Source organism: Pinus tabuliformis, chromosome 3_2, assembly GCF_031772625.1.
Source record: "Pinus tabuliformis cultivar Carrire ecotype Pingquan chromosome 3_2, CPIR1, whole genome shotgun sequence".
NCBI lineage: Eukaryota > Viridiplantae > Streptophyta > Pinopsida > Pinales > Pinaceae > Pinus > Pinus tabuliformis.
In genome coordinates, this window is record NC_142302.1 from 516,167,194 (window position 1) to 516,192,910 (window position 25,717).

Sequence of the window (25,717 nt, forward strand, 5' to 3'; positions counted from 1 at the left end):
TACTGGCACTTATCGTCTCACAGTGGAGGAATCACCCAACCATCAGTGAGGACAACAGTTACCAGGCTTTACGACGCCGGAACACGTCTCTAGCCTAGACCTCTATGTTGTGCGTTAAGTTCCAAAGCGTTGTTAGATTCATTCAATTTATTTTAAGTTGATCTTTCTTAGAAGTTTGCCTTTTTGGATCACCACGAGATGTAGATGTAATTCCAAAATGCAATCTAAAGATGATAAGCAAGCATTTATCTCTTTTCAATAATGAAAATCCTAGCTACAAGGGGGAAAGAAAGACACAATCTTTTCTCAAAGAGCAAAGAGCACACTGTAAATGCACTTTTCCTAAATCAAACCATACAAACTATCAATATGCAAATGCACATATGCATGTATTTGTTTTCACTTTCTTAATATTGATGCCTAAAAAGAAAGTTGATGTACAAATTTGAATTTGCTTTCAAGTGAAAAACACAAACAAACTTCTTTTCAAAATCAAAAAGGTAGAGAAGATTACGACACTTTATGATTTTTAAGTAAACACTCGTTTCGACACTAGAAAGAGACAAATTCAAACCAAAGCAAAAGTAAAAAGTATAATCAACTGTCAACAACAAAGAAACTTTCTCCTAAGATCAAAATCGACACTTACGACATATCTAAATCTAAGGATGACACTATGACTATTTTACTTTTCAATGGAAAACTGTAAATGATGTAACAAATACACAAAGAACACCTACAGTCTTTTGTACAAAGGAGGTGGAATTAAGGCAAAGAAAAGGGGTTTTCAGATAGGTACACACACTGATAACAGGCTGCAAAAATCAGAGATAAAACTGAACAAAATGATGCAAAGAACCTCAGCTGCACAGGGCAAGGGCTGATCAGTGCACCTGTTGCACAGAGAAACTGAATTTCAGCGCAAGTAGCCCTCTCGAGACCTGCGTTGAAATGCAGAACCTCTTCACAGAGCCTGCGCTGGGGCAGAAACGAGACTTCTATCCGGGTTCTGGGTCACGGTTTGCAGTTTAATCTATGGATTTTGGCCGAGTAAAAGCAATCAGTAAGGTACAATTAGAGGGATGATTTAAAGGAGGACTAAGAGCTATCACAAAGGGAAATTAGAGAATTTGTGGATCAGTTGTTCAAATCATAAACAAATCCAATGGGTGGATTGAAGTAGCAGCTACTTTGCATTTGATAATGGCAATTGCAGTTCGATTGCTACTTCTGTGTTTATGAAGCAAACAACAAAAGAAACACAAACAAACTAACTAGACACGATCCACAGTGGAGTCGCCATTTTGTTGTTGGGAAAGGTATCTATTCAGAACGCCCCTATCCCACTCTAAGGTGTGACAGTGCCTTAGCAACAAACAAGGAAAACTACTTTCATATTCTTCTTTATGAAATGTTAATGAAGAGGAAGGATAAACTAACCTGTGTCTTGCGCTAGTTTGTTGATCCAATCGCTCTCTTCTTTGATAGCTTCCAACTACTTGCTCCCTTACTCGCCCAGCTTCACCAAGTTCCTGCAAGATCACAGAAGAGGAAAAACTACACAAAGATATAGATTTACATTCGTAAAAAGCTTAGGATCAGATTAAGCTAAACATGCAAATATAACAAAACATCACTGATACACGAGCATGTAGGAGAAACTCAAATAGTTTTATTGATATGATAAGAAGATCCAGGAGGAGATACAACCAAGTGAGTCTCGATCCAGCATCTACCTACCAGCAAAGGAATCCCTTCCTCACCTCCAACAAAGCATAAATCACCCAATGCACTAATCTCAATCTCAAAACCAACAACAATTCTCTGTAAAGTACAAAATTCCAGCCTCTGGATCTCTGGGATGAGGGATCCATATATAGATGTAAGCAGAGAGGATGAATCAGCTCATGAATTGATTAGTGGCTTCTCTCTGTCATTTCTTGCTTCCACTTGGAGACTGAGAGCCTCTTACTCATCACTAGTCGAATTCAGTGAGGCAAGTGTCATTGGAGAAGATTCTGGAAGCTTCCATTGTCTCTCCACCTTGTGGAATGACTCTGCCACTTGTCATTTCCCACTCAACGCACCCTAGTAGTGCATTCAAGTGCATTGCAATGCACCTAGCTAGTGTATTTGGGTGCTTTGCAACGCAGCCAGCTAGTGGAGCACTTGAAATGATCCTGTTTTGACTAGTTTTGAGCAGTTTCTGGTGGAGAACTTCTGGGAGAAGCTGTAATTTGTGAACCTTGTTTCTTTAGGAGCTGGAACAACACTTTTAGGGACTTAGAATCCCTTGGTTTATGGACATTTCATGCTTATAGCTGTAAAGCACAAAAATGTCTATAACACATATCTTGTGTCTATTCAGTCTGTGAGTTGTACTATTTGATTGTACTGAGAGCAGGATAGCTTGTGAGTTGATGCTTTTTGTAATCTGAACATATTTCCACTTGTATGATAATAAAGAGATCGGGGTTTTTAGCTGAGGCTTTCCCCAAAGTATTTTTCTATGTTTATGTGTGATTGATTTCTGATTCTCAGTTATATGTGTTCTATTTTATCTTGCTCATAATAGATTAAGCTTCCGCAAGTTTGTTGTAGAAGTAGATATTCTATTTTGCTTTAGTATATTGCATAATCTGTTGATCTACAGTGGGAATTTCTACAATGCCCACTCTGAAGAATAGTTGCAGAGATGCAAGAGTGTGAAGCCTCAGGTGACAATTATTTACCAGAAACGCAGAGCAATGGCGAAGGGAATTATCTCAGTTCCACAAGATAAGATAGATTAACAAATTGAGCTAGTGGATAATTTTTATGGAAAATATGATAAGTCAATCTTAATCGACAATGACCTTATGGATTGCCTCCAGTTTCTAACCCTAAAGAGAGAGGAATACACAAAATAATTCTAGAAGGAAGACGTCACTAGAACATCTAGAGTTAGGGAGGATTTCAGAGGATTGCAGAGGTCGACATTAATCAACTTGAGAAGTTTACTAGTTTTCAGCACTCAGTTCACTACCATGCAATGTACCAAACTACTAGCCAGCAGAATGCATGGGGGTCCCTGTGAAAGAGTACCCAATTCATGTAAACTATATTCATCATCTAACAGGACTATCAACCATAGGGAACACAGTAAGCACAACATTCTAGGCAGGTGCCAAAAGAGCCAAGAAGCAAGTCGAAGAGAACTACTATGAAAAATATGGAATGAAATGAGGTGGAAGAGGAGAAAACATTGACATGATAAGCAAAGTTGACATCAATTTTTCCTGCTACATCATAGCAGGGAAAACCATGAGACACTTCTCAAGAAACGAATGCACTCTGGATGCAATTTTGGTTGCAGAGAACTATTGCAATGGGGAGGTACTCAACTGGTCTGCTTTTTTTTCTAAACGAGCTCTTTGAAGTATGTGAAGATGTTTATAGGCAGAGTACCAATTTTCTGTTTGGGTACATTTTAATGTCTCTAGAAAAATGGAGGTTGCTAAAAGGGAGGGAAATTATGCCTATCACTAAAGGATAGTCGTTAGCACTCTGGTATGAACCATGGAGAGCATCGGGGGATCCGAGCACGAAGGAAGTAAATGAAACGTCTTTCAAAGAATGGTATGAGATGATACTAATTGTAGTAAGGTCATGGTAGAGGATACCCAAAACTCTTCTAGATGTGTTTTCTAAAGAAGTCTAGTTTGGAGCCTCGCATGGACACACCTACCTTCGACCATAATGCATCCATCCTGAAACATTCAAGATGAGGCCACAAAAATTTGTTCTGACTGAAGTGGCACTACATAGTGAGATGGGATCATGGTCGAGGGTGGCCTATGAGATTACTAAGGGGAAGTACAAATATTCGTTCAGGCCCTTAAAGCCATTGGGGCAAGAGGGAGAAGCATGGGAAATCAGCAAAAAGAAGCCAACTGAAGATGACCTCCACCCGATGGTGCTGCAAATGGACGAGAAAATGTTCGCGCTGACGTAGAAAATCACAAGTTTTGACGGGAAATTAGGTGAGAATAACCAACGCTTGCAATTTCAAGGTTCCACTATGTTTTCGCCCATCGTTACAAATCCGTTGTCTATGAAACTTCTCAGTGGGGTTGCTCTCACTCCATCCTAGCCAATAGTCCCCAAGCCCAAGAAGAAAAGAGTCACTCACAACCTAGTCATTAAAAAGCCGAGAATTGCTCTGGCAATTCAAATTGTCAACCTTACTTATGAGGTCAGACGCTCAGTCTCTACATCCCCGATAGTCGAAGAAATTTCCCCCACCACCTCCACCGTCTTGCATCAGTGGCGGGAATCTTCCCCACACATGGCTTCTACTTCCACAACCCTGTTAGAAACCCTCACTTCCAGAAGATGTCGGCCAAATATAGAGATGGAAGTTGAGTCAGTAGAGTAGGTTAGGGGCGCCACCTCTGCCAGCGACACCTAGCAAATATCACTAGTGTCTCTACTCATTGGGTCAGACCCACTATAGGGGAAAGGACCAACCATAATTATTCCGCAAGAGGAAAGGGATGAACTGTACCAACCACTTTTTCCTATAAATTTCCTGGTGTTCCTGAACCCTAATATTGCCCCCCTACTCCACAGTTCACCCCACAGTCATATCCCATTCATTCACCCACCTCCCACTCCGAGAAATCCATAGCCAGCGGCCTACCAATACAGTAGAATTTTCCATAACCCAACACAATGCAAGCTGACACACTACAACACTAGTCTTTGAAATAGCTATTTACATTCATACAACAAGCAAAACAAAGGGCCGAGAAGATACATGATGATCTAGCCAAAGAGCACGAGCAGTAAAGACAGCAACTGTAGGAGGTGACGGAAGAGCGAGATCACCTGTGACGGGAAAATACATGTTTGCAAGCACAGATTGACCAGGTAACACAAAGATTCCAATCGTTATGGCCAACGATCAATAATGCAAATGCAGAAGCCCCAAAGGATATCACATCCTACACATTGATGAGTTGTTCCAACCATATCCAAGTAGCATGTTCAAATCTAGTAGCCACCAATGTTAATATGAGAAATAAACTGGAGACGAGAAGATTAGTGTTGCCAGACCCAGTCGAGATATATGCAAGGACAATTGAGGGAAATATCAGTGAAGTAGAAGAAAAGAAACAAGTTCTCGTTGATGCACTCACGAACGACTACACCCTGATGGACAGAGTTCATGATTGGCCAGGAAGCCTAGCGTTGAAAAATAATCCGATATACCCCATGGGAGAGCAGATATAGGTATTATTCGTTAGTACCAGGGACTACATGGATTCTTTCCACCTTCAGCATATTAATGAACAGATCACTGCAATCCAAGCTCAGGTCATTCTGATCAAGGAAGAGTCAGCAAGAACTAAAAAGGTGATAAGAGACCTGTGCCCATCGGTCCATCTACAGGTTCTGGCTCTAAAGGAGGTTTGCAACACCAGTGGAGAAAAATGGGACCATCTTCAAAATCAACAACCAACTGAATTAACATCCAATACAGTAGAAGACTTCACTCAACAGGCTAACACAATCCTTTCCAAATGGGAATCCACCCTTTAGAAGTACAGGGAATTCAGGTATCCAATGACTGTAGTTGTTCCGAAGTTGGAGCCTTCATTTGAAAAGGGGGAACAGTAGAAGGAGGAAAGTGCAATGGGAAAAAACGCCACCCTGCAAGTGTTGTTCAAAACAAAGGAAGCATCAACTCATCAGCCAACAGGATTAGTGTAGCCAACAAAGTAGCCACCAACCAGAGCATCCACTGAGACACCAATAGGACCAGATGAGCTCGGAATGAATTGACTAGGGGACGAGTCAAAGAATTATGGTCGGGGCCTGTTGGGGCCTTGATTTTGATTTTCAAAAGATTTTGATTATTTTGGTTTGCCATAGAACGAGGAGGAAATGGGTTGTGGCAGCAACATTTAGGTTGCAGGAGGACAACTGGAGGGGAAAGCAGTTGCAGGGTGTTTGTGGCAAAGTGTTAGTAGAAGTTAGAGGCAACCGAGTAGACAAGGCAGAGGGGTGACAGCCAAGGGAAGGAACAGATGATCGGGAATTGGTAGTACAAGCGGTAGGGGAAATACAAAAGGAGAGACCTATAAGGAGAAACGGTTGTTGTTGCTAGTGGGTTGGTTGGTTGCAACATGATAGAACCAGAGTGCAGGAATATGGCCAAGCAGGACCTCAGAGTTAAATACTAAACCTCTGAATCTATAATCGGGTATTCCTTGTAATCATTTGCAGCTAATGCCGATATGTCATGTAATTTTCTTATGTTTATTTAATATGAATTAAGGTCTAGACTAGTTTCCTCACATGATGCACATGGTTGCGTATGATGTATGGACCCATTTAAATTTTAAATATTCTGCGAGATTCTTGAATGTAGTAGATTCTTAGTGTTGAATGGTATGTTCTTGTCTAAATTATGTATCTGATGTTGTATATATATTAATGGTTGACGCATCCTTGACCCCATGATGAACCCTTCTTCATTCTGGTTGCGAAACGCCTTAGGTGAGACTCATTACCCTCTGGTTAAGGTGAAAATGTCGGCGTTATCCTAGACTACGACGATCAATTATTGGCCCTTCGCGTCTAATCCCAGGGTCTTCCCCCCTAATGACTCTTTCATGCCAACACCTTTCAATATGAAAATCATTAGGTGATGGTGGAATAGAGCTCAAAGTCGTGTCTAAGGCATTAGCGATTGGATTTCCATAGTTCTTGGCTCATGTCTATAAATAAACCATTTCAAAGGTATAAATAGTTGATGATCCTTCTCCATGAGGAGGTGGATGTGAACCGTTATTTCCCCCTTTTAGAGGTGGTGGCGAGTTCTATACAAGATATTGTTACTGCTAAACAAGGAAAGGATTGTCAAGGACTACAGGGGTCCATCTAGTATCCTTTTGTACAAGGAGGTATATGAATTCTTGAAGGCAAGGACATTTATAGGTCATAAGTTCCTCAACACATATCTTACAAGGGAACTTGGAATTGTTTTCCTTTCCTTTCCTAGATTTAGCAGCAACTTTCTGATTGGGATTGTTCTGGGCAATGTGCTTCTCGTTAGAAGGAGCGATCTTTTTCCTATACTTCTTATTCTTACCATTGGGTTTTTGTCTAGACTGCACAGAGTTGATCATAGTGGTTTGAGGAGAAGCGTATTTGGTAGTAGGAGAGGTATCAATGGTAACAGATAACTAGGAATCTTTCTTTCGTAGTAATTTTACAACAGTCCCAGAGGTAGTATCGATGATGTCATTAGTGTGTGCACCTGGTTGCTGAGTAGCAGGAACATTAGAGGTTTGAGGGGAATTAGGGAGAAAATCATGAAGCATGCCAGATTGTGAATATATCAAATCTAAATGTTGGGAATGACGAATAGATTTGTCTTTAGTTACCACACCAACCATGCCAACATCCTTAGAAATGGGGGGGATAAGAGACTTGTAGAATTAGTCTACTAAGAGGTAATCCTGAATGAGGGCCTTGAAAAGCCTCCTTCTACGTCTTCATTCGTGGGTGTGATCAGAGATGTGGGTGGAAGTGTCTTGGCATAAGGTAATAAGGATCTACATTCCATTTTCATAGCGGATAAGAAGCTATAAGTGCTTTAGAAATTCAATTCCCAAGGAACCAAGAGTATTGACTGACGCACATGGTAACTCAATGTACCACTTGGCAGCATTTCCAGTAAGGGTGTGGGGGAAGTGTCTGAGCCAAATACTATCATAAAGCATGGAATTCGATACACACCATAAGTGGCGAGTGGTTACATGTGTAGTCGAGTCATCTCCCTGTTTTCCTTCAAACTTTGGGATATCTGCACGAATCTTATGCGGGATTAAAGGCCAAAGTAAGTTATTAGTGAACTTTTATAGATCCTAGATTTCTAAAGTTTCCAGAAAAGGAAACGGTGTGGGTGCCCCAAAATCTAACCAAGGAGGTGCAGAATGACTTAAAGGACCAAGAGGTCCTCCCATGAATTGGTTTCCAGGAGGATACATGGAAAGCAGTGGATAATAGTTTCCTGGGGGTGGCAGTGTGGTCATATAAAATAGCAGGCCATATGGCATACTAGTTTCGGTGATAAAACAATAGTTTCCCCAAGGATAGAGATTGGCCCCTTGAATCAATGGTGGTTGAGGAGGGGAGGCCCAAATAGATATAGTAGGACCGGATTGAGGGATATTGGTGGCCACATAAGTTGTAGTAGTTGCAATACCAACACCATTAGAGTGTCTACTGGGAGGAAACAAATCAATATTCAAAGGGCTATGTTGTCCTATAGGTGGCATGGGGACATGAATTCCCCCGATAGAGATGAGCACACTGGAAACATTGCCCCCAACCATTAATTCCTAGGGTTATAACTTAGCAAGGGATTCCAACCAAACAAATTGTTGAAGGTGGTCGTACTAAAAACACCACTAAGGGTGATAGTCGAAGGTCTAGAAGCTGACACAAAAGGGGTGGAGACAGGAAGGTATTGAACTCCACTCATATTAGGTGTAGTGGGGTTGCCCAGACTAGGCATATTCTAAGTAGAAGGGTGACTAATAAATGGTGTAGGACTAACACTAGGTGGGGGAAATGCGGTGGAGAAAAAATGTCCACAAAATATCATGACCCACTAGTCGCCATTGGGACATTGGATGTGGATACTGATGAAGACATAATAGGAACATGTGCTACCTAAACCAAAATAGGTCCAAGAGGGTCAGTGAGTGGAGGATTAAAATGAGGCATGACACCTTCATTAAAGAAGTTCTCAAGCAACAAAGTCTCTTGCGAAGAGTTATATGATTTTGTGTTTGACACTGTAGACTACTCTCCTTGTGAGGAAGGAGAATCATATTCACTAAAGCTCGACAATTCCTCTAGAGTCAGTGGAGGAAGTCCTCATTGTCATCTAGATAGACAAAGAGGGCCAAATGTGTCCACTATGAAAGATATTTTTTATCAAAAATTTTAAATCTAATGTATGTTATAGTCTCAGTGTCAAAAAGCAAACACCTAAAAATAGAAATTGAAACTCTAAAGGAAATCAATAAGCAGCCAAGGAACATAACTCTGATTGATAGCCAAAACTAGCTGGAGATGAAACACATAATAAAAGGGTCTAAAAGAGAGAGTTGGCCAAATGTACGGTTACAATTACTCCTGAGCTTTGACCGAACCTCGGTAAGAAGGGGCCAAGCACTCCTGTGAAGACTATCACCCTCCCAAAAAACTAAAGATGGAGTAGGTTAATTTGTTTAGGTACCAGGGCAGCCTGCCCCTATCACCTTATGTCTGTTCCTAAAAATTATGGCCACTAAGGTTACCTTAAATCATAGACACCACCAGGGGGGTCATGGTCATGGACAATACGTTGTGTGGGAAGGACACCTAAGTCCCCGACCTAGCTTTAATATCCTCGAGGGGATCCCTAGTATGAAAAATACCCACCAAAATGAAATTAAAGGCGGGTTACCTTCTTTCACACTACAATGTTGTATAGCGCTTAACTCCCTTGTATGAGGAGCAGTCTCGGATGATATAAGTGCAGCAATATTTTACTCTCATTAATGACACTAGTCTCAATTTCTAAGTTTTCGGCAGTTTACTCACAACATCCTATCCCAAGACTCTAGCTCAAACTAATCTATGTGTATGCTAGAAAAATAGTTGTTGATTACTTTTATTAAGCGATTGATTTTACGTGAACTTGATTAATGTCGCCAGAGGGGGTGTCTATGTATGGAATTTGATGAGACTCTAGCCCAAACCATGCAAGAAAATTCTTTTAGATTTCAATTCGATGAATCAAATTTCCTACAGGGAGAGAGTAATTATATTTTATTTCAGAAACCACAAATCCTAATGCAGTCCAAACACAAGCAAAGAAATGAAGACATGCAATTCTCTTACAACAAACCCAATACAACAAAACATATCTAGCTAAAAAATAATAGAAAGCTAAAAAACAATAGAAAGCTAAAAAACCTTATTTTTCTTTTTCAAAATTAAATGTAATTAAGTTATTACTCAAAAATAAAATTGACCATGCAAATAGCCAACTAGACAAATTTCACAGTTGTTGATCAAGATCAGACTACAGATAAACCTATCCAACATGAGAATCCATGGGACTAGGTGGATGTCAAGAGTTTGGGTTGATAATGTGGCTCGAAAAGGAAAGAATGGAATTAATAGCAGGCTAACGCTCTGTCTAGGAAGTAGGAGTGTGTTATAACACTCTACACAACTCTCAAATGGTGCATTACATAAGATTGGTGTGAAAAAATGGCTTGATCAAGGTCTGAGAAGAGTCTGTGAACAATAGAACTGATTGGGAAGCATAAAAAGTGATCATAATTCAGATCGGGAAGCACAGAAGGTAGTGGAGAGAGATATAGATACAAGAACTGGGAGATCAAATCTCGAAAATAATGGTGTCCCTAGTAGAGTCGCCAATTCTTTTGTAGGGATTAATGGATGAGTGGTGGACAGAAAACCCTCTCAGGTTTCCTGAAACATAAGGCAGAAGAAATGAAGTGACCTGCAACTATTCGAAGACATGTGTAACCATATCATGTTAATCTAGAAATTGACAAAGTGACACAAGGGGGTTACCTGATAGCCCTTTGTACAAATCCACTAGAGTTTTCAATGTGATAGAGAAAGGATCCTCAATCAACTCTCAGATCAGGACCTACACATAAGAAAGACAAAAAGTGACCTTCACAGCATATAAAACTTTAACAATCTAATACATCAACATATAACAACATATAGAGTTAGCATGCATCAATGATAAACATCAGTCTCACCATTGAACCAACATATACAGAAATAAGGTATCAATATCATCACATAGACATAACAGGAGAAGATATATATTATCAGATGTGATAAGAATTATTACAACCATGATTTTTGAATCAATTCTTCCCTTAGCGCCTAGCTCCTCTCTCTCTCTCTCCCAAAAACTTATCAATAGCATAAGGGTGCACAAATTATGATCCCAATTACTATGGCTTAGCATCCAACTTATAGGGAATGGGAGGCTCAATCCTTTCCAATTTATTCACAAATTTCATTTGGGAAAAAGTTGGATGTTTCCTCTACTTTATTTCTCTTTCCTTCTTGATTTTCTTTGGTTAGAACTGGAAATTTCTTTTGGCAGGTCTGAGACAAATGTTTCCATATTTTTAGAGTCAACATTGAGTGTAATACGAAGTGTGATTCAGTCAACTCACGTTTTGACCTTCAAAAACTCATAAAAATCCACTAATGTGGCCCTTTAGGAAAAAACAAGCGTTAATCCTTAGATTAATGCACCATGTTGGGTCACACACTGTGTTAGCATGCTTCATGTCTATTTATGAGGTTGTTACTCTAGAAAATAGGCCTGTAACTTAGTTTTTCTTCCAGTCAAAAGTGTTCTTCTACCCTGAGCAGATAAGGAGGTCATTTTTTGTATAAAACTAAGGTGGATTGTTATGAAAATCCTATTGAGTGCTTGGATGGCAATGGAGAATAGAGAATCGTGCAAGGTAAAAAGAAGGCTACATCGGTGAGAATTGTTACAACTATGCAGGCGAAGTGTAGTTGCAGGAAATGGTGTATTGTTTGCAGTGCATGCTTCTAGTGATAAAGGTAAGGATTTTGATGATGCGGAAGTCTTGAAGAGGTACTTGGTCTTGCAACAGTTTTAGGATGTGTTTCCAACACAAATTTTAGAGTTTCCTCCTTCATTAAGGGAATCTTGAGGTCTGAAATGGGCCTCCTAAGAAAAATGTACAACCAAAATAAACTTTATAAGAACTAATAGGACTCAAGATGATGATGTCAACCATGGGGGATAATTCACCATTTTTCGAGTAAAAAAGTAAAAAGATTAAAAAATAATAGAATAAAAAAACTACTTTTTCAAGTCATAGTTTCAACTTATATCCCTAAGGTTTTACTCAAATTTCGAGTGGCAATACTCATTGGATGCAAAATTTAATTCTTCATCCAAGGAGTACCCATGTTGGATACTTTCAATGGACACTACTACATGAAAGATAAGAAATACATGAAAAAAATGATTGCAATCACGTTTTTCATGTATTTCTCATTTTTTAAGTAGAAGGGTCCATTGAAAGTATGCAACATGGGTACTCCTTGGATGAGAAATCAAATTATGCTTCCAACAAGTGTTTCCACTCAAAATTTGAGTAAAACCATAGGGAGATAAGTTGAAAATATGAGTTGAAAAAATAGTTTTTCCCTTTTTCCCTCTAAAATTTGATGATGTAATCTAATCTATTTTATTATCTCCACTATTATTTTATAATTTCCTTAGGAGACCCATTTTAACTTCAAAATTCCTCTAATGACAAGGAAGTCGACTTTTCTATTGAGTTGGTACCAAGCGTAGCACCAGCATCAAAGGAAACATACAAGATGAACATGCCAGAGTTAACAGAATTGAAGTTGCAGTTGAAGGAAATTCTTGACAAGGGGTCACCCTAGGGTGCACCAATGTTGTTTGTGAAGAATAATGATGGTACTTTTAGGTTATGCATTGATTACAGGAAGTTAAACAAGGTGTTAAAATATTCCGACACATAGGAAATTGTTAAGTATAACTTGGTCTAGTGTAGAGTTAGGTAAAGTGTGTTTCTTTACTATGTACTTTTGTAACTTACAATCCGACGGCCATGATATGTAGTGATCCGACAGTTCATTCTCTCCTCGGTATTACCAACACTTGATCCGTGGCTTAACACCCGATTGGTCCATGATCTCTATTTAAAGAGCATGGAGGGTCATTTGTAGGGTAACTAATCATGAGAGAAGATTATGTAAATTTTCATTCTTTTATTAATAAATTTCCTGAAGTGGCTGTGTTGGCTCAGGTCATGGACTGTTTCCCTCTTTGAGGGTTTTAACCACGTCAAAAATACTGCTTTATTGATCTGTGATCTATTTGTGAGCGGTATCCTTTGGTGTTCTGTCTGAGGAACTTACCCTGTAAATTCCTACATGGTATCAGAGCTATTTGAGGGCCGCATCTGTTGGTGATCCAAATCTGAAGCCGGTACAACTGCATCCAGCTGTTGTTTCCTAGATCTATTGTTTTTTACTGCTTTCAGGCCGAGAAGACTGCTCTATTGCGTTACGAGCATTTGTTCGAGTGAGTAACCCCTTTCGTTTCACACGAAAAGGTTTCTAGTATCCCTAGCTACGTCATTTTTAAGATCTTGAGGTATACAGTCTTTATTTTCAGTTCTAGCAATTCATCTCTCTGTTTATTTCAGTTTATTTATGTCTCTATTTTTTATTACCAGATCTATACCTTTCATTTCTGCATATGCTCTTTAACCCGTGACTCTATGCGATCTGGGCAAATCAGAAACAAAAAGGAAGGATTTTTCTCATGCGTATGCTCTTTTCCGTTGCGCCTTAGTGTGATCTCGGAAAATCAGAAACATTGAGGAAAATATTTAGTTTCTAACTAAAGCTAACTTCAAGCTGTAAGGTTTGTTTTTTTATATGTTCGTGTTGGTTTTTGTGGTTTTTGTTTTGTAGACAAAAAAGAAAAAAAAACTTTTTCAAGTAAGCACGCACCCCAAAGCTTCAATGACTAAAAAAATAAAATAAATAAAATAGAAAAATAAAAAAACCCTTTCTATTTTCCAAAAATTACCAACCTTTTAAACTAGCTCATTTGGTCCAAAGTTACTTTATGAGAATAAAGGTCTTGAGTTCAAGTCTTTCTTTTTGTTGAGTTACTTTTTCAAAAAGCACATGTAACTTATGTTTTAAAGTTACTTTATGTAAAAGTGTTCTCACCCATTATAAAAAGTGAGTCACTTATAATTCTAAAGTCTCTTTATCTTTTATTTAAGTTACAATTTAGTGGGTAGCTCATAAAGTACCATTGTAAAAGTGACTTTCACTTATTTATAAAAGTGAGTCACATAAAATATTTTTTTTAAATGAGCTAATTAGATTAAGTTTGGAAAGGGGGGGTGCGGGTTTAAATATAACATTATCATTCATTTCTGCAAATTCACACACTTTGTCAGCATCTTCAAGAACATTTCTTCAAAAATCCATAACTTCTTCATCTGGAAGCCATTTTTTTAATCAGCCTAATTTTTCAAGATCTTTCCATTGGAAGACTCAGTTTTAGCATCTACAGCTTCAGTTTATGTTAAAATGTAAATTCCATGCCAATTTATTCTTGACAGCACCAACTACTTTTGATGGTGGTCCTACTTTGTGGATTTACTTATAAGTAAAGGTCTTTACAAAATAGCCTCAGGCTAAGAAACCAAACCTCAAGATGAAGATAAGGTAGCCAATTGGGAAAATAGGCAAGATCAAGAATGTGGGTTGATAGGGATGTTTATTTATCCACACCTTAGATTCCATATCGCAGAACTTGATGCTCCTAATGAAGCAATGAAACAACTCACTAAGGTTTTTGGAATTAAAAATGAAATTAGAGCCCATCAACTCGAAAATGAGTTGCTTACATTGGACCCCAATAATTTTTCTTACATTGAAAATTTTTGTCCAATTTCAAGACCTTTAGACTTCTCTTGGAAGGTGTTAAGGTTAAGAAAGAAGATGGTAGCCTTATCTATTCCATTCTTACTAAGTTGGGACCAGCCTACTCTGTGCTTGTGTCCACCTTCCATTCTACTATAGAAGCCTTTATTTCTCAAGGACAAGACTACAAGTCCCCCTCTTTCAATGCCTTTTTTTATTCCTTAATAAGAGAACAAGGAAATCTCTTATATCTTGGTCTTCTTAATCTTGGAAACTCTTATAAGAAAGCCTTAGCCACCCAGCAGCAACCAAATTCAAAGAATTCTAAGAAGCAGTATCCTAAAAAGAATGGTCCTAAACCAAACAAGGGTCCCAAGCAATTTTAGTCTCAAAATGAAAAATCATTTCAACAAAATGATAAGGAAAATAAAATCAAAGGGAAGAAGATTGATAGACATTGCCACTTTTGTAATCGAGATGGCCACTTAGAATCCAAATGCTTTAAGAGGATGGAAGCCTTGGAAGCAACAATGAAGAAGCATAACATCCATTTGGAGCACTCTTCAACTTCAACTTCATATTTAGGTATAACACTTTCTGCATCTGGTTTTCAAGCATCTCAGTCTCGTTATGCATTAAAAGTATCCTCTTCTTCTCATTCTCATGAGTGGCTTATTGATTCTGGAGCTTCTTATCACATGGCCAAAAACAAAGCCATGTTTTCTTCTTTAAATGATTCTAACACCAAAAGTATATATGTTGGTGATGATAGATCTCTTAGTGTTGTAGGGACCGGAATTGTTCATCTAGACAATGGTCAATTTAATGATGTATTATGTGTTCCAACCTTATTCTGCAACCTTCTATCTGTATATTTGTTATAGACATATTTGGGCACTACAACCCCAATCACATATGTCGATAAACCAAGGGCTCTTCAACCCCTAAAAGTTTTGTTTCATACCTGTTGTGGAGGTAAATCCTCTCTGCGGACAGAGACGATCCCTACTAGCCCAGACCGAGTCTAGCAACAATCACACAATGCTATCACGTAAGTTCCTAATTGCAAATAAAAAGTGGGCGGTGAGAACCTACTTGGATTCCAACGCTAATATTCGTATAAGAGAAATCGCTCTCGTTCCTTTGCCCCAGCCGGCCACGATCCCCACGATCTCCGTGATTGGACACCTGCACATGCAAAGAATAACACGAATACAAGCATAAAATCTAGTAGATGCAATTATATATCAGTCAGAAAAGATATAACTCAACATTAAACATAGGACAATGAGAGTGGAACCATAATGATAGTCATCTATTATTGATAAATAACACAAAAGAATACAACCATTGTTCTGACGTCAAATCCTCCTTTGGCTGGGTAGTCAGCTACACAAGTCTTGCAAAGCTTGTTGGGATAGGAACAAGCCTCTCTCTCTTTGGGTGACAAGAATCTCCTTACTTAGATTTGGCCTTATGGGTGCAAAGAAGGCTCTTGCAGCTTCAAACTCTTGAACTCCTAGTATTTTCTATCAATATGCTGGAACTAGTGACTGGAACTAGCTTGCTCAAGGCACAGAGGCAAGCTTTTATAGATAGAGAGGAAAGAGATAGGATCAACCACATTATTCATGGGATTGGCTTTATCACTTGGAAACTTCCATGAAAGGTGGTAAACCACTTCCCTTCTATGGAGATTCGAAGCCAAACCATCCTAGCTCAACATAGATTCAGTTGGTGAATGGGTTAAGGAGAACCTTCGAAAGCTTGTTCGTTGAAAACTTTACTCAATTCGGTTGGCACAAGTGCGACTCTGAGACAGAGCGCCAATGGTGCGCCCTCTTTAGAGGATTTCCCTCATTGGTGCGGGCAGTGAACTATGGACCCGCGCTAATGCAAAAAGAGCTGTTTTCATGGATATTTTGCAGGAGATGTCTTCAGGGCAAATGAAGCTCATACTTAGAGGAATATGATGCAAGTGGTTTCAGGTCATGTCACTTCTCACAGGTCCCGGAATGAGTCCTCCAGTGTGCGGGTGAGGGGTAACAGGGACGGTGACAAATGGTGACAAATTGCTGTGTAACAGATGCCCCCTAAAGCATGAGGCCCGAGGGAGAGAGAGGGGTGAAATGCTTTACAAGAACATGCGTGACTGAAAACACGGCTGCCAGAGAACCTGCGTAAAGAAGTATAATTGATATCTCAAGTACATGATATATGTGGTATGGGCGCAGCCATCCGTAACAGAGTACATAATAATCTAGATCCAAGGCATGGGCGCAGCCATCCAGAGAGGATCGATAAATAGACTCAGGCATGGTCGCAGGCACCCAGTGAATGAGTCATGTAGTGATCATAATAAACCACAAATCACAGCCTGGATTCCAACAAACAAAATCCAGGGTCTTGCGCTCCATCTCGACCCGAACAGAGTACAAGTTCAGGCATGCGAATACATGAGTTGAAGTCGAGCATGCATGAACATCGTCTGATTACCAGTTAATGATGAAAACTATTAACAGACACGAGAGGTACTGTTACACAGTAATTTGTCACTGTCTCTCTGTCAGTCTCCCTACTGTGTCATGAATTCAAATTAATCACGCTCATGCTCTCTAATCTGGCCAAATGACCCACTTTGCCAAATTTTTTTTCCATCATCGCGACTGTTATTAAAATAACCGCGTTGATTGGCGCCTCATAGTGCAACGAATGCGCTGCCAGCGCGGAAGCACACGTGTTTTCCGCGCTGGTCGAATTTCATGAGCCAGCGCATCCTATGTTTGTATCGAGTCGCACTGACATGACCTTCTCTGTTATTAAGATGCGATGTCAGCGCTCCAGTGCAATTATACACCCGCGCTGATCCAGTTTGGGCGCGTTTGTTCTAACAGCCAGCCTTCCAGATGACTCCAGACCTGGTTGTTGGCCTTGTAAATGTCGCCCTCCCTTCTATGGCATGTCTGTTCGTCATTTGAGCCACCTTCCTTGGAGATAAGCTCATCCTCCCACCATTCATGGAGACTCCTCCTATTTAAGCCTCTACCATGGCCATGAGCAGCTAGTTTGGATAGTGTGGAGTTGATAGTGCTTAGAGTGCTACTGCTAGTAGGTAGTTGGTGTGATAAGTGTGGGATTACTAGAAAGCTTAAGGAAGGCTGTGAAGTGTTGCTTGTGTGAGAGAGAGTTCTTGTCTTGGGAGACCTACCACCAAGGGTGAATGCTTAAGAGACTTGCTGGTTGGACCCTCTTGAGAAGGATTCAACGTCAGAACTTTGGTTGTACTCTTCTCTGTTATTGATTAATAATAGATGACTACTATTATGGTTCCACTCTCATTTGTCTTTGTAATGGTTAATGTGAGTTATGTCCTTTCTGACTGATGTATAATTGCCTTTATTAGATTTCACGCTTGTGTTTGTGTTTCTCTTCGTGTGTGCAGGTATCTATTCATGGGGATCATGGAGGATCATGACTGGCCAAAGCGAAGGAGTGAGAGCGGCATCTCTTCATCAAACAACAGCGTTGGAATCCAAGTAGGTGTTCATTGCCTACCTTTTATTTGCAATTAGGAACTTGCATAGTAGCATTGACTGATTGTTGCTAGACCCATTCTGGGCTAGTAGGGATCACCTCTATCCGTAGAGGGGATTTACCTCTCCAACAATTTGGCGACTCCACTGGGGAGCTGGCCTTTGTCTCTTTTTGTTCATTCTTGCTTTGAGTTTGATTGTTACTCTCTTTTCAAAGATCGGGGATTAGTCCTCTGCTTTTAGACTTCCTGGTTCAATCTGGGAGGTGCCTTGATTGTTTAAAGAGTTATTGCCTTGGTTTGGGAGCTTTTGGCCTGATTGTGCCTATTTTTTAGCCTCAGCGCGGTTTATATCAAAACATTCGTGCTGACATCGTATAACTGTTTCTTTGACTTCGTGGTCATCGCGCTTGTACATTTAACAGTCCCGATGATTCTGAAAAATGAACCAGCGCGGCTAAGCCGTGTACTTCCGTGCTGACAGCGCTTTGTTGCTACGCGTGGTTTCCAGTTAGCGCTTTGTTGCTGTGTACCACCTGCGCTGATCCTGTAGAATTGAATTTGTTTCAATTTTGCCTCCTGAGCCTATTGGTTTGACTATGTCCTACTCTTTCCACCTGGTTTATGACTTGATTTCTATTGTTTGAACTGTGAAGCACTTACTTGTGAAGTCTTGTTGGGCGGATCTTGTTTTGTGTCCTGTGACCTGGTGTTATCATCCCGTTTTCGCTGGATTGACTTTGTTTTATCACTCGTTCACAAAGATTCGTTACTACTTGCCTTTGCTTTTGTGAAAACCTTCCTCTTTTGCTTTCTTTGCTTGGTTGTTTAGGTGATTGTCATTGAACCAGTCCTCAGATTGTTTCGATTACTTCTCACTACCCAGACACGGATTACAGTTGTTTGGGCTCAACCGGTTCTTTACACACTTGTTGTGTTTTTCATTGAGTGATTTTATTTTTCTTTACTCGGTGTTGCTGTCTCTCAAAATTCATTTTAAGTGCATTGTGCCATTGGAAAAAGAAATCGAACTAATATCTTTTGCATTCAATAGTTAATGGGAAAAAGAGCATTTCATTGATTTGTGTTCTCAAAAGAAAAGTCTCATTTCTTTGCCATTAGCTGCATTAGATTGTTTGATTGATTGAGTTCATTTTGTTTGATTGAAAACTCTTAACCCTCTCATAGTTAGAATTCATCGAATGAAATGGTATTCTTTGGCATGTAGTTTGCATCTAGGCAATTGTGAGAGATCACACGATAGGGCCTGAAACCAAAACTTAATTCAAGATCAACCATAAAATAAACTGAATAAACCTAAAAACGCATTGGAACTTAACACAAACATCTAAAGGTCTAGGCTAGAGACATGTTCCGACGTCTTTAAACATAGTCACTATTGTTTCACATTACGGTTGGGTGATTCCTCCTTATGTGACTCGATAGTGGTCTAACACAGATTGTGCTCCCACGTACCGTCGCGTATATAGGGAGGCCCCACTAGGCTTTTATCCTTGATCCATAGGAAGCCGAGTCTACCGCCTTGCGAACCGTAACGCACTGAACACAGCATTCGGGAAGATTGACTGCAGTACGGAAAGTCCTTGGTTCTCATACGATTGCCAAGGTGTATAAGCAGTTTTACGGATTGCTTGGTAAACCCTTTGCCTAGAGTCTTTGGAGTAGTCACTTTTGATCCTTTTCGGACTCCTTAAAAGAAAAGGTGCCAGTGAGCGTCTTGTCACTTCGTGCTCATTAAACATTCGAAGGAGACTAGAGTCATCTTTTCGTCCTTTTCTCGACTCTTGAAACATGAAAAGGTCAAGTTTAGTTCCTGTGTCTTAAAAGTTTATTCGGCCACGTTAACATCACCTGGTTAGATCTTGTGTGTGTTAGTTTGAGTAGGGTCCTTTATCGTTAGATTCCTTTAGGTCTTGTGTGGGGTTTGTCATCCTGGTTGACCCATCAACTCCCGTTCCAAGCGATCAATGATCTCCATCTTTCGCTGCTCCCTAGGTACCAGTTGTAAGCGATACTCTTCCTGTTATCCCGAGTATCCAACCTATCAACTCACGTGCCCCGGGCGACGAAGATTACGAAGACGATTGGAACCCTATCTGGGAGCCTGACGAGGACGATATTCCTGTTACCCCTCCTGGTGTTTCGTCTCCAATGTCTACCTCCCACATGGATGAGACATCTCCCAGCGCAAGTGAGACACCTGTGGTGTCGAATGTCGACACTCCCATCCCAGCTACTTCTCCACTCCCCCCGCGTTATCAGTCGCTGAGGGATAGAGTAGCTGCCAGGACTCCTGCTACGACTATGTGGGATCCTCATGTCATTCCCACCACGGAACCCTTTGTTTCACAACCCCATACTACACCTGTTACCTCAGTTCCCACGAATCCAACCGTTTGTGTAGCACACTCGACTCCGGTCGTTAGTGCCGTGACAACGTCTTCATCTACGAACACTGGTGCTGGTCCCCCTCACGGTCAAGTGAGTAGTGGCCAGCCGGAACTCTCGCCTAGAGTCGTCGACCCTGCACAAAGTGCTCCATCCTCTTCTGGTCCTGTTCCAGGAGGGGGGCCATATGATGCCTATGGGCAAGCTGTTCAGGACCCGAATGCGCAAGGTCCACTCTTTTATTACGATTCTACTGGTCAATACCTCCAGTTCTCTCAAACCTTGCCTCTTCAACCTTTCGTTGAGGTTTCGGTACCGTTATCCATTGCTTGGGACTCTAGTACTCATTCTTTTCATGGGGGCCAAGCAATCCCTGCACAGCTTCAAGGACCGCCTAATCAAGGCCAGCCACCTTATGTGCAAGCCCCCCAAGGGCAGCCACTTTATGGCCAGTCTTACCCAGGACAATCTGGGGGCCCACAAGGACAACCCTATCAGGGACAACCTTCGACCGCTGGTGGTCCATCATTTACCTACCAGAGACAACCTTCTGGTTATCCAGGGCAACCTGGTACCCAGCAAGGTTACCCGTCTGGACAACCAGGACAACCTTACATCCAACAAGGCCAACCTGGTCTCCAGCAGGGTTATCCCTCTGGACAAGCTAGGCAAACTTATATTCCTCAAGGTCAACCAGCAGTCCAACAGGGGTATCCTTCTGGGCAAGGGGGGCAACCCTACGTACAGCAGGGCCAACCCACTGCTCAGTCTAGTCATCCTTCTGGGCAAGGGGGGCAACCCTACGTACAGTAGGGCCAACCCACTGCTCAATCTATGCATCCTCCTAGGCAAGGGGGGCAACCCTACATATAGCAGGGCCAACCCACTACTCAGTTTATGCATCCTTCCGGGCAAATGGGCCAGCTTTCTACGCAGCAAGGCCAACCCGCTTCCCGTCCTAATTATCCTTCTGGACAGGCTGGCCAACCTCAAGGTCAACCGACTGTCCAGCCCGCTCGACCATCTGTTCCGCAAGGACAACCCTTGGTTGCTCAAGGACAACCTGGCACCCAGCAAGCACATCCTTCTGGGCAAACAGGTCTATCCCAGACCCAACCAGGCCAACCTTCCGGCCAGATGGTCCAAGCCCAACCCGTTCAAGGACATTATTCTAGGCCCCAAACTCAAATGGGTTATCAAATGCAAGGGGGCCACGGCCCCAACCTTCTTACCAAGCGCAACCTTCTTATCAAGCTCAATATGGAGCTCAGCAAATGTATGGCTACCAGCAACCCCAGGGGAAAACTCAGTTTACCCCTTATCAAAATTATCAACAGATGCAGGTCACTCCTTACGAGAATTATCAGTATGCTGCACCTGCAGGTCAAGTTGCTAATCCTTGGGGTGCTGGGGGGCAGACCCAGGTTCAACTATCTGTGTATGGACAGAATCCATATGGACAGAACCCCTACGGGCAAAGTCCCTATGGGCCAGGACCCTTTGGGCCGGGCCCATCCGGACAGAGTCCATGGGGGTAACCACCACCTGGTTGGAACCCCGGTACTGCCTCTCTTCCATAGCCACAAATGTCCTTTAACCCTCAGTTTCCTTTCTTAGTGACGTTGGAACTTCCAGATGTGTCCAAGTTAACGAATGATCCCATTCTACATAATCCGTATTGGCCACCAGTTCCAACTAAAATACCCGGTGATTTTCCAAAATTTGATGGCAAAGCTGGTGAAGATCCTCAAGCCCATGTCATGACTTATCACCTCTGGTGTTCATCGAACTCATGGCTTGATGACTCTATCAGGCTCCGCCTCTTTCAGAGAACTCTCACCGGCTCAGCCGCTAAGTGGTATATTGAGCTGAATGGCGGCACGTTTCAAGATTTCAACTCGCTGGCTATGGCATTCCTAACTCATTTTCAGTTACCCATTCGGTATGAGACAGGGACACATCTCCTCACGTCTCTCAAACAGGACACAGCTACGCATATATCGGATCATATACATGAATGGAGAATGTGTCGTCGCTTGATCAATTTCTGGATTCCTGATCAACTCCTGACCGATTGGTTCACAACTTCCTTTGTCCCTGCGATTGCGCGAGACATCGCCATGGGAGCTTGTGTAACTGAAGAGCAGGCTATCGCGCGTGCTCAGTACCTTGACTTAGTATACTCTCAGTCGGGTACTTTATATGATTATTTGCCAGACGCCCCGAGGCCTGGACAGTCCAAGGCTCCGCCAAAACCATCTGTTGACGGAGTCATTGGTTCTGTAAATTCGTCAACAAAGAAATCGGCTGCGAACCCTGGGAAGCAAAACAGAACGCTTCTAATGGAAACACTTCTCAAGGCCAATCTAATTCTGGGAGTACCTCTGAGGTAAACGCCGTTCAGTCCACCGCGGAGGATAAATCCTCAAAAGGGAAAAAGAAAGGGAAAGCTAAGGATAAAACTGAACAGCCCAAGCAGGATTCCCCTAAGCCTCCACCCGAGGAAGGAGCTAAACGAAAACCTAAGTATCCTTGTCTAATTTGTGATGAGGATCACTACACTAAGGACTGCCCAAGGCGGTCCGAAGTTAGTCGATTATTGAAAGGTGCTCCCGGGCCTCCTGCCATGCTTAAAGAGCCTTTCCCTTCCCAGCAGACTCAAATGGTGGCAGACCCATCTCAACCCTCTTCCTCGTTCGGCTCTCAAGTGTTCATGGCTGGAACGATTCCCATCCATGTTTCTACTCGAGCAGAAGAATATCCGTCTCATGCCGGGAAAGATCCGGAGGTCCCCTCCAGCACTCCTCCGTCCAGTTATGGTCCTCTCCACATTGAAAGGCCCAGCACTGAGACGATCCCCCGATCCCCTCCGAAAGGTATACTCCAGAAGTCATCTTACAACCCTAATGCTCGTGCTGCCCAGCATTATAGCATTGTTGAGGACTTGGCTCAGGCTCTGTCTGCTATGTCCGCTCTAAAGTCCTCCAGAGCTACCCCTCCCAGAGGAAGTCCTTGCTATCAGCTATTGGTGGCATCGACCCGACCGATTCAGATTTGATTTCTTTTGATCTCGAGGGTTTTACACAGAGATTGCCTCACCAAGTCGCTTTCCTTATACAGGTCATCATCAATGGCAAAACAATTCATCGTACGGTCATTGATGAAGGTGCCTCAACTTGCATCATGTCTGTTGCTTGCTGGAAGGCTATTGGTTCTCCTACTTTGATTCAGTCTCCTACGACATTAGAAGCCTTCAATGGAAGAGAGTCCCGTCCTTATGGTATCCTCCAGCGCTTGCCCATCTCTTTGGAAGGGAAGATGTTAGAAGTGGAGGTCGAAGTTGTTGACGCCAATCTTACCTACAACCTCCTCCTCGGACGTAGCTGGACATACGCCATGCAAGTCATGGCTTCCTCCCTATTCTGTGTCATTCGTTTCCCTCACCAGGGGAAGATTGTCACGGTGGACCAGCTCTCCTTCTTCGCCTCTTCTTCTGAAGGTAATGTGCCATTTGTGGAGCATACCTCTAAGTCATTCAAGAGCGTGGGTGCCCGACTTTTCAAAGATCCCACTTTAATGGGAGTCTTTCCCCTCCCACCTCCGAATCTCGCCCCTATTAACATGATCTCTGTACGCTCTGATCCGTGGGTTCTTACTCCCACTAATCAGGAAGACTCTTGGGGTGATATGATGCCGTTGAGTCCGGCCGAGCTCAACTACGTCGAAATCGTCGCTGCATCGGCTCCCCCTGCTGAACCTGCTCTTCCGAGCAGTGTTCCCAATTCATATGTTCATTTCCCTTGGATAGGAGATGAGGCTACTTCGGATCCATTAAAGGAAATATTTCCTTCTGATGAAGCCATCATAGAGACCATGTCTCTCGAAGAGCTCCCTTGGTCAGATCATCACCACTGCTCTTCGTTTCTCCCTCCCCATCCGGAAATGATCGCATGTCTCGAGCGGTTTGCTTCGTGTATCCCATCCCCGCCCCTTCAAACACCTATTCAGCTTTACCAAGTGTCTTCTGAGGGCAATATGGGAAACATCACGCAAACCCAACCCATCGACATCTCTGTGAAACCAGGGATTGTTGAATACATTTACATTGGAGTCACTTGTACTCCAGAGGAGGTTCAACTCTACACTGCTCTATTTCGCGAATTCCGTGATGTCTTCGCATGGTCCTATGAGGAAATGCCCGGCATCGACCCCAGTATCGTGGTGCACGAAATACCGACGTACCCAGGGGCTAAGCCTGTCCGTCAGCGCCTACGCCCAGTGCACCCCCGAAAGGCTGCAGCCATCAAGGCCGAAGTCGAAAAGCTTCTCAAAGCCGGATTCATTTACCCCATTCCACTTACGGATTGGGTTTCTAATATAGTCCCTGTGAATAAAAAGCAGGGCACTATCCGAGTCTGTGTTGATTACCGTGATATCAATCGTGCCTGTCCGAAGGATAACTTCCCTACACCCTTCATCGATCAGCTTATTGATGAGTGTGCAGGAAGTGAAATTTACTCCTTTATGGACGGCTTCTCTGGCTATAACCAGATCAACATTGCACCAGTGGATCAACATAAGATGGCTTTTATCTGTCCATGGGGCACCTTTGCCTATAAGAAGCTCCCTTTCGGTCTCAAGAATGCCGGCGCTACGTTCCAACGTGCAATGTCTTATGCCTTTCATGATATTCGTCACATTGTACAAGCATACCTGCATGACCTCCCAGCTCATTCAGTCAAGCGTCAGGACCATCCCTCTCATCTTCGCGAAATTTTTCTCTGCTGTCGACACTACCGTATTAGGCTCAATCCTCATAAGTGTGTCTTCTGCGTGGAATCAGGCTGACTACTTGGGTTCATCGTCTCCCGAGATGGCATCCATCTGGATCCCCTCAAAGTCGAGGCCATTCTGAATCTTCCTCCCCCTGCTTCTTTGCAACAATTGTAGAGCTTGCAGGGCAAAGTGAATTTTCTTAGACGATTCATTCTGAATTATGCTGAGGTGGCTAAGGGTTTCACACGGTTATTGAAGCGAGACACACCCTTTCGTTGGGATGCTATCGCTTAGGAGTCTATCGAGCAACTCAAGGACCTCCTTGTCTCGGCTCCACTCTTAAGACCTCCGAACTACCACCGTGATTATACTCTCTATCTAGCTGCCGCTAACACCACCATCGGCATGGTTCTAGTGCAGGATGATGATGACGGC